The 15,907-nt window shown below is 39.7% G+C and overlaps 2 long non-coding RNA genes across 3 annotated transcripts in view; one reads left to right on the top strand and one right to left on the bottom strand.

Annotated features, from left to right (window-relative positions):
- LOC141570703 (uncharacterized) overlaps positions 1-3,286 on the bottom strand; it is a 53,497-nt gene extending 50,211 nt beyond the window's left edge. Inside the window, exon 1 of the long non-coding RNA XR_012495121.1 lies at positions 3,188-3,286. This is a non-coding gene — a long non-coding RNA (uncharacterized LOC141570703). The remainder of the gene's footprint in view (positions 1-3,187) is intronic.
- The window catches only part of LOC109453685 (uncharacterized), an 84,232-nt gene extending 68,657 nt beyond the window's left edge, over positions 1-15,575 (top strand). For both annotated transcript variants that reach the window (XR_012495119.1, XR_012495120.1), the window contains 4 exons: positions 1,990-2,097; positions 3,141-3,416; positions 5,970-6,096; positions 15,135-15,575. This is a non-coding gene — a long non-coding RNA (uncharacterized LOC109453685). The remainder of the gene's footprint in view (positions 1-1,989; positions 2,098-3,140; positions 3,417-5,969; positions 6,097-15,134) is intronic.
- The last annotated feature ends 332 nt before the right edge of the window (positions 15,576-15,907 follow it).

Raw genomic sequence — 15,907 nt, 5'->3', positions numbered from 1 at the left:
TTGTCCACTGTAAGAACCAATAATGACCATTACACCTGGTGCACAGATCTTAGTCTCTAACATCATTACCCACTAAAAGGATCCAGAACTTGAAGAAATGGCTGATTCCAAGGTGGGGGAGGTAAAGTACCAGATGAGCTCAAAACATCTTGTGCCAAAAGCAAGGAAGTGCTCAAACAAGAATGGGGAGATATCAAGCCAGTTTGAGGGAGATGCTACTGGCAAAAATGGTGGCAATCTGAGTATCAAAAGAATTATATTAACAGATTATAACCCATGAATACAATGGGATATTATGAGTCCTTACAGAAATAAAGAATGAGTGAATTGAAAGTTGGATGAGGAACTGGATATTTACATTGTATCAAAGTACCTCCCCACAAAATATTTATGAACTATGAATGGAAAGAAAGTAGCTTTATAGTGGAAAAGTCTTTCAGGTTCCACCTTAATCAAGAAATCCAAATGAATATCATCAGTAGTGGGACAAATAAAAACTGCAATATCTGATAAAATGCACTGAGAAGAACGCAGCATGACTTCATCACTTGTTCGATTTTCCTGAATAAAAGAAAGAGGAAACATAGGATAAATTCATAACGAGGAACCGTCCATAAAATAACTGGCAGTCTGTATTTCTAACCACCATGCTGAATCATTCTGATGTACACCAGAATTTGAAGTCCACTGGTCTGAAAAGAGAGATGTCACAGACCCAGGTTCACAAACCTAGATTGGTGGCAACCACTCACAGTGAAACATCAAGCACTAAGCACTAAGCTGGATGCTAAATTTTCATTAGCATCCAGTTGCAGTTACCTTGAAGTTGTAGAACTTTAACTCAGTGGACCCAACCTTTGACTTTACAAGAGTATCTGTGCTTATACCATGTGTGCCAGTTCTAGAAAAAACTCAACTAAGGTGGTCAACCTGTGACAGAAGACAAAGGGCTAGATATCTATTACAATAAATCACTAAAAGGAAGATACCGGTAGAAAGGCTGCTGCCAAACAGGGAAAAAAACAAAAACAAAACAAAAACCAACAACAATGAGGAATCAATTCCAAAGTCAGTGAGAAAGTTCACAAATGTAAACCAAAATTCCAGAGGCAGAGCTTTTCAAAGATGTATAACCGAAATCCCTTTTCACAGGACAAACGATACATCAGAAATGAGATGCCTTAATTGCAAAATATCTAATCAGATCACTGTGATAAAAACACAGAAATCTACTTCAAAAGAAAATTCTCAAGAAAGAATACAAAGAAAGCAGAAATGAAGAAGTTAATTTATTCTAAAACTGCAATGAGGAGAATATTTGGCATTTTCAAGTGTCAGAGTAGGAGCACCAAAAGCGTAACTAAGACAGAACCTAATAATGAACTTGATGTTGAACCTGTTCTTGAGGCATTAGTGAGATTCAGCTTTTCAGGCTGACAGGAGCAAGGAGACTTGAGGTTCAGACATCACCACCAAATCTAGTTTAGGACGCTTTTTTTCCCCATTGAATTTTTCTGCTCTTCAGATGTGGAAGAACTGAGCTCACCACAATCAAATAACCCCATCAAAGCTTTCCTAACAGGAAGTTATATAATGAGTCTTTTTAGCCTGAATAATGCTTTTTGCCTTAAAGTCTATTTTGTCTGCAATCTCCACAGGCAGAAAGTCTGCATCTATAGCTCATTACCATTATTCTGATGATAATGTTACATCTCATCAATTACTTGGGAGCAAGGTCAAATTTAGCAGCCAAATCTCCTCTTTTGTGAAGCCATCAAGAGCATATCTATCACCTCCCTTCCCAAGATCTACTCCCCCTGCAAAAGCTTCCATGCTCAGGTTTTCTCTCTTGCTCTCCCCTCCTCCTTCCCCTCCTCCCTCCCTCCCTTCTCTCTCCACCTCCTCATCCTGTCACAGAATTGCCAGTTACAAAATCCTGCCTGATTTGAGCCCTGATTAATTTATTCCTTTCACTTTCATTTGAAAAAGGACAAGCAAGAACGGGTGAGAAAATCATGGAGACATAAAGAAGGGAATGAATCTGCACATAAGAGGAGAGATTGTCTGACTTTGTAAAACAGATATTGAAAACTAGAGGTAGGTGGTTCTCTTGGAATTTTAGTCCCTGGGGTGAACCTTTTTGATTGAGACTATGATTTTATAAGCCATGCCACTGAGATTTATTTTAATTAAAGAAAAGAAAAATTTCACAGCCAAGCAAACAAAACAAAAAAGACAAAGTAACTAATAAAAAATTACTCTCTATTTCCAGAATTTGGCTCTGTTACAGAGCTGTCAGCCAGTTCAAAGTTCTCAAAAGTTGTTTCAGTTTCATAAGAAACTTACCCGGAAAGTCTACCTTAATGCGTGAATCTTGGACAACTGGCTCAGGTTTTAGATTTCTTTATGAAAGTTAAGCTCAATTCACAATTCACTTACTCAATTTACTTCCTAAAATCAGTAAGCAAAAATTCAACTTCATAAACACAGCTGTACTTGGCAAATGAGATAAAAAGGATCTGTTTAATCACTTTCCAGTGTATTTATAAATTAACGTTGCTTCTGAATAGTTAGGATTAAATTGAACCAACAGCCACTCTCTTAAATTTGACTATTTTCTTGAGGTTTTAAGCCTTGTGAAAAGGCAAAACTCCAAGGAGATGTAGCACTTTAGGTAGGGGCTGCCACCAACCCCTGAATCTCTTTATATACTTCATTCAAGTCTATGCTGCTAAGTGCATATGGGTTCAGAACCATACATCTTCCTGGTAATTTTTAAAAATAATGATCTTCTTTATCCATAAAAATTAGTTTGCCTTAAAGACTAATTTGTTTGATATATAGACACAATGGCTTTCTCTTACTAAGAATTTGTCTTACAAATCTTTTCTTATCCCTTAATTTTCAGCCTTTCTGTGCCATTATGTTTAGGTGTCTCTTATACAACTGATTTTTAAATCCAATTTGAGCATATCTGTGAGTTTAATCCATTTATATTATCATGATCATACACATTTGGTTTTATTTTCACCATATTATTTTTTTGCTTTCAACCAGCCATGCTTTGACTTTGCTTGTTTTCCATTCTAAACCTTTTTTTTGAAGTGTTTATTTTATATTTATTCATATTTACATACAAGGACAGACAACTGAGTTCACGAACTCATCCAGAAAAAGTGCTACATACCTCATTGCTGAATATCACTACAGTCACCTTTGAAGTACTTCCCTTGGGAAGCTATGAACCGATGCCAGCATCTAGTTCACTCTTCAAAGCAATTTTGGAACTCTTTCTGGAATGGCCATCAGAGCTGTCGTCACATTACCCTTGATGTCCTGAATGTCATCAAAATGTCTTCCTTTCAATGTTTCCTTTATCTTCAGGTAAAGAAAGAAGTCATTGGGGGCCAGATCAGGTGAGTAGGGAGGGTGTTCCAATACAGTTATTTGTTTAATGGCTAAAAACTCCCTCACAGACAGTGTCGTGTGAGCTGGTGTATTGTCGTGATGCAAGAGCCATGAATTGTTGGCGACAAGTTCAGGTCGTCTGACTTTTTCATGCAGCCTTTACAGCGTTTCCAAATAGTAAACTTGGTTAACTGTTTGTCCAGTTCATACAAATTCATAATAGATAATCCCTCTGATATAAAAAAAAGATTAGCAACATCGTTGCCACAAGTTCCCAAACTTAATTGTCAGACCTCGTATGTATTGGAAATTCACATTCCATCCTCCATGTTTCTTAACTATTCTTTTCTATTTTCTGTCTGTTTATCTTACTATCACTCACAATGACCCACTTTTGGAATTTTTTTCCTGTCCTTGCAACTTTAGGCTCTGTGGTAGAAGTCCTGATTCCCAGAGGGTGACTGCTTCCACCAGGGGATACAGTGACAGTCCCACTTTACTTTAAACTATGGCTGCCACTGGATCACTTAGAGTTCTTCGTGTCAAAATACCAGTAGGCAAGGGAAGGAAGCTCCATTCTCACAGGGGTGATTTACACTGATCATTAGGAGGAGGTACAGCTGCTATTACATAATGAAGAAAGGGAAGAATGTATTTCACACTCAACGAATAACTGGGGCATCTCTGGATACTCTGCTGCCCAATTTGGATGGTTAATGGATGAGTGCTATATCTTATCCTTATGAATACTGGGTGTGCTCTTAAAAGAAGTTGCAGTGGCAGGGCCTGTTAACTTTCTCCACTAACTTTCCTTATATAAGATCCCTCCAGAGTCAAGACCAATCAGCAGCTTGAAGACACCCTTCCTAGATGGGACAAAGTTACCACAAAATGCAAAGTAAATGGAATTGAGCCGTCCGAGGGTGGACAGTAGTGGATGCTCATCTGTGCTGCCCTGGGTCTTCAGCTCCCATCTCCAATTTCGGGACCCAGACACTCGTTTCTTTGTTGCTGGTGCATTGGCAGCTGATGGCTCACTTATGGATCTTTCTGGGAATTGTCTTTGGCCCAAGGGGGCCATCTTTCCCAAGTTTATTAACTCTTCTCAGGGGCAACTTAACATCCAGTGACTAGTTGATGTTGGAATATAAAGGCCGAGTCTTCTTGTCCCAATTTGGGATGTTCTTAAAGGCCATCCCAACTCTAGAGAGCCTTATGGAATCAGCTGAGGCTTCTGTAACAACTGCATCACTGTATCTCCTGCCTAACCCTTCTTTCAGTCCCTCAAAGGTGTTCCTTAGCGTGTTCTCCAAATAATCTCCTGCATAAAATCTCCATCTCAGAATCTGTTTCCAGGAGATTCTACTCAAGGTACAAAGGTTTACAGATAATACTTCTATTATTGTAGTTTACTGGGTTTCTGTTTTTGTACCTACATCTTGGATTATAAACACATCTTCAGTGGAAATTTTCCTATGAAAATCCTGTGTGGCCTAGGTCGTGGAAGTGTCACTCCATAGAGATTTTCTCTTCACTTCTGCCGAGTACTCCAGGGACATCACTGTCCCAGGACTAATTTTTATGTAAATTTCTAATCTTGACAGTTCCCAAACCATGACAGAAGTGTACATTCTAACTTCAATGCAGCATGAGGCAGAGGTCTGAGATTTTTATTTTTCTGAGAATAATTTTTTTCCTTGTCCATAGCCCAGAATAGCAAACTTTATCATCTCCCTATTAAGGTGGGCAGATCTTCTGTCTACGTCCATCATTACTGAGGCTACATCCCTTTGAGCATCCCATTTTTCGTGAAAAGGTATTAGTTCCCATTCAGTGTCTCAAAGGACCCACGGCCTCATATCCTGGCCTGATTGTGTGTTAAAACCCAAACTATGTACTAGCTATTACCGAATTTGATAACCACCCATGGGGAAGCTTCAGGAGCAGATCCTAAGCTTATAGCTCTTAATTTCAGGCACTTTGAGATTTCCATTTATTTCTTGAAAATTGATATGCTGAATGTGATTTTTAACATATTGCCAGAATCTGAAACTAGTGCTAAGTAGCTGAAAGTTTCCTGGAGCTGGGTTTTAGTAAGAAATGGAAATCCTGAGGGCACTGACCTTGGAACTGAAATGGAGGCAATGACGTAACTGAGAAGAAAATGAAAAAAGTCAAACTATCTTTTTCATGCCCGGGATAGATTCTGATTGGCTAGGCATTATATGATATGAACTAATCTAGCGTCGTAGTGGACTTAAGTGTCTCCCTCATGGACTGTGAGATCCTTGAGGACAGGAACGCGTCTCGTTTGCTATTGTATCTCTAGCTTCTAGTTCATGCTCAGCACATATTAGATGTGCAGTAGATGCCTGTTGACTAAATGAATGAATCATTAATAAAGCAGTGCTGTGCAAAATGATCAGATATTAAAAAATAAGAAGCAAGACTATAGCATAACATTATATCACCACTGGTCTAAGGAGAATAATAAAATATGATAGAAAAGAAAAATGTGAACTGAGTTATCATATTCATTCTTTTCAATGTTCCACCAACAGGTACTGAGTGTCTACTATTGACCTGGCACTGTGATAGCATGGAGAATGTGATGGTGAGCAAAAAGGACATGCCCAGGTAGAGATCTGGGGGAGCCAAACGTTTAATGAAAACACTAATAAGCAAATGGTAAGTATAAAGAACAGGTGACCAAATGTTCTGTGAGCCTAGGAAAATCTGTTTATACATAATGTCCCAGTACAATTTTTAATGGTACCACTATTCACTCTCAAAAGGATCCCAGTTTGGATGGTCATTCTGGCTATGACTGAGAGGTATGTGGTGTTAAGCAAAGTGCACAACAGGGAGAACTACCTACTCAGGGAATAGAGGAAAGGCTTCCTTGGGAGAGGCAAGACTGACCTGAAAAATGGAGGATGGAACACACAGGGTATGTGATTGTGTTGGGGTGTCAGTGGGGAGAGCCTGCCAGGCAAATAGAACAGTATGTGCAAAGCAAGGACCATCAAAGAACCAGCATAAGGCCTGTGTGGCTAGAGTATCGAGGGCAAGTAGCCTAAAAGGGTAGACGGCACCATGCAGGCCTTGTGGGCATTTTATGAATTTTGGATTTTTTTCTTTATCTTTTAATCAGAAATGGAGGTGGGGGACTTAACATTTTGAAAAGATTTCCTTGGGCTGCAGTGTGGAGAAGATTTGAGAAATTTCAGGAGGGTAGTTAGGAGGGTACTGCACTAGTCAAGACATGATAGTAGCTTAAAATAGAATGATGGTGGAGATGAAAAGAAGTGAATGGATTTAAGATGAATCTAGAAGGCAAAATGAACAGAACTTGGAGATGGATTGGCTATGGAGACAGGGGAATAGAAAAGTATCTAGAAGAGGCTTCTGGCTTATGCATTTGGATGGATAGCTATGCAACTCACTGAGCTAGAGAATGCAGTGAGTATGAAGACGTGGCATATCTGTCTATCCATCCATGTATTTACCTCTTTAGGGAACCAACTCATTCAACTCAATGCATTGATGCCTAGTATACAGCAGACATTGTAGGTAATAACAAAGAAGTTTACTATGAAGTCTAAGGAAGAATGTAAATATACAAATATTTATTTTACCAGTTATACTTTCAGCTGCAAGGAATAGAACACTAGACAACTTGGGTCAAAATTGCTTAAACAATGAGAACATTTCTAAGTCCTGAAATGAAGCGCTCCAGCTTGGCTGATTCAGTGGTCCTAACGATGTCAACCATGTTGTTCTTTCCATCTTTCTACTCTACTGTCCTTACTCAGTTGACTTTTCCTTGACTAGTACCCTTTATGGTTGCAAGATTGTTATCCAGTACCAAGCACACACAGCTATGACATCGTTCAGCACCAGAATGATGATTTTCCCCTATACATCTCTTTTTCAAAGCTAGGAAACGTTTTCTAGAATCCCCCAATTGATTCCTCCTCACGTCTCAGTGCACAGAATGGTGTCATGTGTTTATTCTTACACAAGGACTGGCAAGAAGAACGGGATTGCCATGACTTGTCCAGTGAGGCACACGGCCAGGTAGAAGAGGATGACTTGCCAAACAAATTTGGGGTTTCATTTATAAGAAAAAGGGGTGAAATGACTGCAGAGTACGCAACCAAGGATGTCTACGATATCTGTAGAGCAGGGCAGTAGTACTATGTTTCCCCCCAAAATAAGACCCGGACTTATATTAATTTTTGCTCCAAAGGATGCAAAAATTATGTTCTGGGGATGTCATCCTGAAAAATCATACTGGGGCTTGTTTTCTGGTTAGGTCTTATTTTCGGGGAAACATGGTATTAGTGGTGCCTTAGGAGTGGTTCAGAATAGTTCAGGAGATTGAAGCAGAAGCAATCTCCTTGGAGATTGGAGAAGAAATGTTTCCAAGGCTGGGATAGGTTATTAGGTTTGTATCACTGAGGGCAGTACGTGAGGTCTGAGGTTACTCTTAAAAGAATACTAACCAAAAGATCTTCACCCATTGATTCCCCCTGAGTTCAGGCTTCCTCGCAGATTTCCTGAATTCCTCCAGTCATATAAATACTGTTTCTAAGCTTCATTGAACTGAAATAAGAACAGTTGCACAGTGTTTTGCATAAAATACTAGAAATATTTGTTACATAGCTCAGGCTTAATCCGAGCCTGACCTGTTTCTGTCATTACCGCTGGAATAGTTCTCCAGCTCTTGCCAGATTTTGAGTTGTCAGGATAATAATTTATCCATCTTGTTGTCAGATTCACAGCTAGTTTGCCTGACTCTAGGGGAATCTAAATGATTATTACTACACATGGTGTGCAACTTATATTTTACATGCATTTAATTCCAAATATCTTCCCCCTGCCACACCCCACATCCAAAAACTTACAAAACTACTGTTGCGGTACCATGTTCCCCTGTTGTAGAAACCTCCACCACCCACCAAAGATCAGTTTCCCTCTGGTTTCCTTTAAACAGTCACTGAAATGACTGGCAATACTCACTGACCACAGTTACTAAATCAGTCTCCCGGGTCTCTGGGTCCTGAGCTCTCCTATGTTTCCACATTCCTTCCATTCCCACTACTCTCAAATTATGCCTGTTCTTCAAAAGAGTCCTGATTTCCCAGTATGGCATATAACTTGTTTTTCCTTTCTTTCACAAATGGCCAATTTTTAAAGACAACTCTTTAGTATCTGCTTTACAAGGCCAACCAGAAATTATTTTGCATGTTTATTAATGCATCTCTTGCTTTCCCCCCTACAATGGGTCCTTTTCAAAGTTTTAACTATAAGCATTAAATTACCCTCTTGATGTATCCCTTTCTTCCACCTCCCAGGGATATTTGGAAAGGAATCCAATTGTGGGTAGATGTTAGGTCTTTCTCAAAAGCATTCTGTGTCAAATAACAAGCATCCAGTTGTAGTTCAAACAGAATACTAACACTGATTTACATGTTAAGCAAGAGTGGTAATTACTGGCTTTGAAAGCACATCATAATGACTTTTTACAGTTGTTCTTATACTCCATCATTCTTCCTTTCTTATTCTCTAGTCAGTGTTCTTAATTGCATATCTCAGAAAAAAATCACTGGGAGAAAATACAGCAAAACACATGATGAGATGGTGACACATCGGGTCACAAGCAGCCAGATAAGATTTGGTTAGTAATGTGGGGTCATAGGGCAGTAACATCATAATATTTGGGCCTCCTTCTCCTAATTTCTTTTGCTCACCCTTAAAACTAAACACATACCGGTGAGGGAATCAGTTAATCAAAATATATTTATTAAATATCTATTACTGGTTGTAGAGGGATTATCCAAGAGATTCACAATTTATTAATACCTCTAGATCAGGGGTGTCCAAACGTTTTTCAACGTTTTTTACCAAGGGCCATATGTGGTAAAATACACAAACAGCCGGGCCACTCACTCGAGGTGAAGTACGTATTGTCTCACCTGGTTTCTTTAAGTAAACTAAATATATTTTTGGAATTTGCTGCGGGCCAATTAACAATGGATTGTGGGCCGCAGTTGGCCCGTGGGCCGCAGTTTGGACACCCCTGCTCTAGATGCTCTCATATTTGTTACAATCAGACCAGCAGAAAACTCGACCATAAAATTTTGTCCTTTCCTGCCCAACCCCATGGAATTGATTTTACTGGGTTTGACCATGGCATTTTATCACTTCCTTTGTCCTTCATTGAAGGACATTATAAAAAATGGAGTTATTAAACTTGTGGTTCTACTGGCTGCTAGGCTATTGTTGAGGACATTGTTCATTACATCATGCAGTGTCTTTTTTATGAGGACTCACTGGGAAAAATTCTATTTTATTTATTACTGGAAGTAGTCGTGCTTCTCCTGATTTTTTTTTTTTTTTTTTTTTTTTTTTAATCTCATGGTCTCGCTGAATCATGTCACTGATCATGTCTCCCTTTTTGCTTTGACTAAGGAAGCTCAGCTCATAATGTTGTGGCTCAACTCTACCAAACGTCCATTCAGACCTTAAGCTGTGCACGTACGCTGGGCTCACTCCTTACTCCATCCTGTTTTCCCCTCCACTCACTTTATACCATCTTGTTGGCGTCACTTTTTAAATTTTTTTACACAACATAAATTTGTTTCTTGCTCACATAATTGTTGAATGCAGGTATTTGGTAGGTGGCCTCCTGTGAGGTAATTTGGAGGCCCACCGTCTTTCTCACCTTACTGATTTTCCATCCTCTAGGGCCTCCTACTCTCTGTGTGGAGTCAGCACATGGTGAAGACACAGAAGAAAGTAACTCAGAGGAGGTTTCATGGTCTAGGCCTGGATGTGCTACACATCACTGCTGCTTAGGTTCCAGTATGCAGTCACATAGCCACACCGGATTGTTAGGGGAGCTGAGAAATGTGACCTAGCACTGTGTCCAGGAAGAAAGGAAAATAGGGATGGTAAATGACTAGCTAATATTTGTAAAAAAAAAACCATGAAAAGTAAGGTATAAAGGAAATAGCTCACTCTGTGTTCTTTAAAAGACTTCTGCTAATAGTATTCCCAGAATTGTTACCATGAGCAGAAATAACCATGAGTGGCTCTGGCATAGAACCCCAAAGTAAACAAGGAATTTTCTGGGGCAACTTTACCTCTGTCTCTTCTTCTCGATTCTTTCTGCCATTGCCTTTGTACAGGTCCTTTCTACTTTATGCTTAGGTTGCTGGAACCTCTACCTTCCTAGCCTCTGGACAGGGCTATCTTCTGGACATGTCTTATGTTTCTTTTCCTTCTGTGAGTTGGCTTACATATTTTATTGGTACCTAATGCTGTGTAAAATATCATCCCAAAACTCAGTGGTTTAAAATAGCAATAATTATTTATATCTCTCATGGTGTCTGTGGGCCAGAAATTTGGGGATCAGCTTAGCTGGGTGGCTTTGGCTTGCTGTTTCTCATGAGGTTGCACTGAAATATCTGCTGGGGTTAGCAATCATCTGTAGAGTTGATTGGGGTTTGAGGATCCACTCCCAAGTTGGCTCACTCACATGGACGGTGAACTGGTGCTTGGCTGTTGGCAAGATATCTAAGTTCCTCTCCACATGGGCTCTATTCATGTTGCTTGACCAACCTCATGATATGGCAGCTGGCTTCTCTTAGAACAAGCATTTAAAAGATAAGGTACAAGTCACAGTGCCCTTTTTGACCTGGCCTCAGAAATCCTTCTACTGTACTCTGTTGTTCACCCAGAACAGCCCTGATTCAATGTGAGAAGAGACTACACAAGGCCATGGATATCAGGAGGAAAAAATCATTGAGGGCTATTTGGGAGGCTGGCCACTACACAAACTTTGCATTTGGAATATGTCCCTCCCTTAATCTCAAATTTTCAATACTCAGATCAAAGCCCATCCTTTCCGTGAAGTCTCACTCAGCACTCCAATGGCAACTGTTATGGTTCTTACTATACATATGGCCTTTATCATTTAGTATGTACTTTGTTTTGAAGATCTCAACATATGTCTTTTCTTTCAAATGGAATTTAAGCAATTGGAGACACACCCACTGTCATAAAGTAGGCACTCAGCAAATACTTTTTAAAATAGAACACTGAAGGGGGAGGCCGGTTAGCTCAGTTGGTTAGAGCACGCTGCTCTTAACAACAAGATTGCCGGTTTGATCCCCACATGGGCCACTGTGAGCTGCGCCCTCCACAACTAGATTGAAACAACTACTTGACTTGGAGTTGATGGGTCCTGGAAAAGCACAGGTAAAATAAATAAAAGTTTAAAATAGATGACTCAATGAATGAAGAGTACAAGCCAGAAGCCCTGAGTCTCTCTGCCTGTGGACTTTCCCCCGTTGCTTGACCTTAGCCAAATCCCTTAATCCTTCAGTCTGAGTTTTGTTCTACATAAAATAAAGATAATACCTACTCAAGCTTTCCTCACAGAGGTGTTTTGGGATTTGAAAGAGGTAGCACTCACAAAAGTGTTTGCAGGTGTATAAAGAATGAGGGCAATGTGAGGTTAGTTACCTGGCACACAAGCGATGGCTGAGATGTGTAGTGTTGTCACAGGTGGGAGTCAGTCACTACCTCTGACTCCTCCTCAAGGAATAGTTAACCCCTACATCAAGCTGTCAGCATACAAATGCCCTTCAATCCAACAGCTGCTGTCAGCATATAATGGCTCATGCCTGGGAGAGGCTCTCAGAAAAAAGAACAGCCTGGACCAGTGAGCTGGGCCCGTCACAATCACACTCTGGAAATGTCAAAGCTCAAAGGCCTGGTTTGTTTCTTTAGGAGAATTTTCAGGTGTCTTCTTCCTTCATGTGCTCAGGTCTTTGCATTTTTTTGGTACAGACAATTGTCCAGGAATAATTTTTTCTATCCCATCCCTTATTTAAAAAAATTAACATCCATCCATCTCTTTTTTGGTGTATAGTTCCATGAATTTTCACACATGGGTAGATTTATGTAACCACCACAATCAAGATCCAGAGCCGTTCCATCACCCCAACAAATGTCCTTGTGCTTTCTAGTCACACCCCCACCCACCCAAATCAGTGGCAGCCATTGATCTATTCTCTAGCACTACAGTTGTGTCTTTTTGAGAATATAAATGGAATCATACAGTATGTTACCCATGTCCTTGAGATTCATCTCAGTTTGCTCCTTTTTATTACTGAGTAATATATTCCTTTGTAAGGATGTATCTGGTTTATTATCCATTCACCTGTTGAAGTACATTTGGAATGGGATTGCTGGCTCATGTGATAAATGTATGTTTCACTTTATAAGAAACTGCCAAACTGTGTTCAGAGTGGATATACCATTTTAGATTCCCACCAGCAATGCATGAGAGATGCTTATGCCTTTGATCCTTGTCATCATATTCTATTTTTTAAAAGCCATTTTCATAGACATGACTTTAATTTACATTTCCCTCAAAGGTGAAGTGTCCGTTCAAGTCTTTGCCCATTGTTTTATTGTGTTGTTTGTTTTCATCTTATTGTTGAATGTTGAGAATTATTTATGTCTTCTGGATACAAGTTCTGTGTCAGACATGTGATTTGCAAATACTTTCATCGAGTTTGCCTGCAGCTTGTATTTTCATTTTCTTAATAGTATCTTTTGCAGAGGAGAAGTTTTTAATTTTAATGAAGTTCAATTTATTAATTTTAGTTTAATGGATTATGTTTTTGTGACTTTGACTAACTATAGGTCACAGAAATTTTCTCCTACATTTTCTTCTCATTAAACAACATTTACATTTACATTTAGATCTATGACCCACTTTGAGTTAATTGTTTCCCACCCTGCCCACTAAATTTTCATCCCTGTTTATGTACACACAAAATCTCAGGACTATTTCACATCCATTAACTAAAAGCAAATTGTGCCAGGCACTGTGCTGTTTGCAAAGATGAATGAGACTATTCTGCCCTCAAGTTCACAGTCTTGAGAGAAAGACGTATATGGGGAAAAAAAAAAAATCCAACATGAGGTACTATAGTGGTATAAATCAAGTGAAATATAAATTAGGTGTCAAGGGAAGATAAAGATGTGTAAAGTTGTTTCCGTAAAGAAGTTTACAGTTTAGCTGGACAGAAAACTGTAGTCATTAAAAGTTAATGGAAGCAGTAGAAAGTGGAGAACATTTGCTTCCTAAAATGTTGTGTAGAGAAGAAGTGCTATAATTGTTTGCAGGAAGCAGTGAACACTTCAGGCTCATAAAGGAAGTAGATATGAACTTTTTCCCCTTAATTTTTAAAGATAGAGAGGATTTGGACTAGCTGAGAGAATACGAAGGTTCCAAAGAAGGACACGGTTTATGAAAAAACAGGCATGTTAGAAAAGTCCAAGGTATGTTTTGGGTTCTGTCAGCAGGCCAGTTTGACTGCAGAGTCTGTCCAGTAGAATTCTGGGTAATGATTTTTTTCCTTGCCAAAGTGTTCATTTACCCATCATCTGGTAAGTGTACCTAGGTCTCCTTTTGGGTAACCATCTTCCCAGTACTCCAAGCCCAGTAGGAAAGTGTGAGTCCAAGGCCTGAGCTAAACAGAGAATTATATCCCTTGGGCTAAAATATTAATTCAAGACATCAGCAAAATGGAGCAATAGGAGGTCACAAAGTTTGTCTTTCCCTACCCCTCAAAAAACAAACAAACAAACAAAAAACAGAAAAACTATAAATAACTACAAGCCTAAGAAAATAGCTCAGAAACAGGCACAATGCCCTTCTAAATCAATGACACACTAAGGGAAATCTGCTGGAACTTTCTATTAAATCAGAACCTGAAACAATACAGGGGTCAAGTCCGTTACTGCCATGTTGCTATCACACAAAACCAGACACTTTAACTCAGCAAACACAGCAGACGGCACAGCCCAGACATGGCGAGAAACTGACTCCTGATGACATAATTTGAGTCCAGGATCTAGTCATACCTACAGCCTTATTTTAGAAAACTCAGAGATAAGACACTACCGTATATGAAACAAAAATTTGAACCAGGTATCTGAGAAGAGTAAGGGGAAAACTATGCATAATAAGAGAAAAGGACATCATTGGCTTAGAGGTAACACCAAACCAAAAATATTGTGCAGGCTTACAAGGCCTTTTGTGGTGTAATGTTAACCTACCTTTCCACCTTTGCCTTCCCTGAATCTCTCTCTCCTCACCCTAAACTTTACCTATTATGTAGGCCAAATTCCATTTTCTAAATATTCCTTGATCTTTCATAACCCCATGCCTTTACCAATGCTGTTCCCCATCTGAAATTGACCTTTCCTGTCTTTTTTATTATGGAAAGCTCTTCAATCATGTGAAAGTCCAGGCAGGTGAACCTTCCCCCTGTGCACTTATGTAATTCTTTATATTTTTCTATTATAGCATTTACCTCATTGTTAGGAATCATTTTTGTTTGTCTCTCATTATTCTGTGAACAAGAGGGAACAAATTAAGTTCTGTACGCCTAAAATCCCTTCAAAGCATTTAGCACAGCTTCTCACACACAGTAAGAGCTTAATAGATGCTTATGGAATAGGTAGTGAATGAATGAATTAGAAATGGCAGGTAATAAATGAAGAGAGACTTGCTAGCATTGCCTGGCTTTTGTCACAACTATTCCTGGAATCTCTGCCACTTGGGCCTACAGATTACTAGAAATTACTTATTTGCTCACCATAACTTATTTCTCCTGTGTTTTCCAACCTCCCTTTAGGTAAGTGTGGCCATGGAACTGATTTCAGTTCAGTGGGGTGAAGTACAAGGGATGTGTACCACTTCCAGGCCTGGACTTCAAAATTTCCATGCTCCCCCCTCCATGGTTCCCTTTCTGTTGGCTGGGGACTGCCCAGAGTGAACTTGGAAGCCAAAGATCAAAGGCAGCTGAGGATCTGTCAGCCAGAATCTTTAAATGGCTGCATGAAGTAGAGCCCTACTCCACCCTATCAATTGCCAACCCAGAACACCTGCACGGAACTGTTCCATGAGCGAGAAAGCAACTACCCTTGAGTCAAGCCACTGCACTTTTGGAGTCTGTTTGTTTCCACAGCTAACATTACTCCAACTAACACAGGACCCAATAGAATTTTCTCAGTTCAAACTAGATTCAGAATGTGGAGAATGTTATATACAAGGCAGAATTAAATTCTGGAAAGCCTCCATTTTTTTTTTTTTTTTTAGTAAAAGGTCACTTGTGGTATGAGGCAGCTGGGCACTGTTTTGGAGCAATGGGCAGAGGGTGAGAAGGTTCAGTTCTATTTCTGGGTCTGTCCCCCACTGGCTTTGGGTTCCCAGCCAAGGAAAATGACAGCATGGATGCTAAAACAACCCACCCAAGGGGGAAAACACATAAAGGCAAAAACAATTGCCCCAGCAGAAATGCAGGTGATGGTGATTTCAGCCGCAGGAGAAAATAATGCTCTTATGCCTCATCTCTTCCAGGCTTCACTAGACTGAACGCGTGATGCCTCCCAATCCTATCCATGCTGC

The sequence above is a fragment of the Rhinolophus sinicus genome, linkage group LG03 (assembly GCF_036562045.2).
Source record: "Rhinolophus sinicus isolate RSC01 linkage group LG03, ASM3656204v1, whole genome shotgun sequence".
Classification (NCBI taxonomy): domain Eukaryota; kingdom Metazoa; phylum Chordata; class Mammalia; order Chiroptera; family Rhinolophidae; genus Rhinolophus; species Rhinolophus sinicus.
This window is presented reverse-complemented; position numbering and strand designations above follow the sequence as displayed.